Genomic DNA, 1,533 nt, shown 5'->3' on the forward strand with positions numbered 1-1,533 from the left:
GTGATGCTTTGGTGATCTATCCTTTTGTCATAGCTCTGTTAAAAAGCAAAGTCTTGATGAACTTGTGGCGTATGAACTCTGCTCCATGGCCACGAAGGGTGCCCCTAATGACAGTGCTTTAAAATGAATCCTTTTTTTGGGTTGTTTTTTCTGTTTTACTGGTAACCAGTTGAGTGATCCTATAACTGGTGTAATATTACCTCCTGTCAAGTCTAAAGTCTTGCTTTTGTGTTGTCGAATGCATTGACGTTTTAGTTAAGTAGTCCAGCATGCCAAGGTAAATACTGTTTTCATAGTTTATTGTTGAAGGTACCAAAGATGATGGCAATTGTCCTGTGTCAAGGCGAGGAAGGGCTTGATCCGCCTGATCTAGCATGGTCGATTAGAAATATATCTCTTCATGCATTGATTTGTGGTTCTTAAATCCATTGTCCATATGATTCTTAAGGCACTTGATAGCCTTTTAAGGTTTCCGGCAAGTGTCCACTTCTATATCGCTGCTTGTGGTGCAGTGTGGCAAGGAACAATCAAAAGTATGGTCTTGTTCCTGTTTAGTTTGGTTTTTGTAAGTCGACCATGCATTCACTTGAGCGAGGCCATTGGTAAGTAAAGGGTCTGTCCATGTTGGAGGCCACTTTGCAAATGTCATGTACATAGTGGGCCATGCCTATTTTGAAGCACAGAGGTGGTAAGTTATAGCATTCTCCTACTTTTGATCAGCAACCCCACAGGGTGACATTTTACCTTCCTACCTGATGGGCTACACCCATTATTTTATTCAAAAGGAAGGCTGTCTTCAACACAATCTCATTCACCCTGGTTTAAAAGAATTGGAAGGTAGTCCTGAAATAATGGACCATCGTTCAGATGTTGTCGTACCCAATATATCTTTATACAAATCACCAATACACAAAAAGATTGTTAAACATGAATGCAGTGAACCCTAAGATAATTCGCAAATTTCTATTGCACATCTGGTGTCATACATGTATATTTTTCCAAGATTCCAATTGTGCCCAACACTTTATCTTGGAACGTGAGTAAGGACCAAATTGGTCAACATTTCTCTATAGGCATATAATTGCTCTACATGTACAGGTTTCTGTCCTCAATGCGTTTCTACTGGACATTCTTCAGTGGGTAAGACAAGTCTATGCATGGGTCATGAACTTAATAATTATTTGAAGGCTTCACCATAGGTGCACCCATTCTTCAAGGCATTACCTGGATCCAGTGTCTATGGCCACCAATAACTCTAAATGTTGCAAACACCACACTCATTGCTCCGTGTGGGTCAATAAATCACCATCTCGCTATTAAGACTAGTCCAGAGCATCGCCATGCAACTATTGGACCACCACTGATTTCCCATTGGACCTTCTCTTAGTAATTCATCTTGTGCGAGTTTATTGCTTTAAATACATTGATTCCATGTATTCCAATATCGTAGCACCCTTGCTTTCAGCTAGTGTTCTAGGCCCCTCACATGGCCTAGAACACTAGGTGAAAGCAAGGGTGCTACAAAATTGGAAT

The sequence above is a fragment of the Ambystoma mexicanum genome, chromosome 12 (assembly GCF_040938575.1).
Source record: "Ambystoma mexicanum isolate Mex_15411 chromosome 12, UKY_AmexF1_1, whole genome shotgun sequence".
NCBI classification, from domain to species: domain Eukaryota; kingdom Metazoa; phylum Chordata; class Amphibia; order Caudata; family Ambystomatidae; genus Ambystoma; species Ambystoma mexicanum.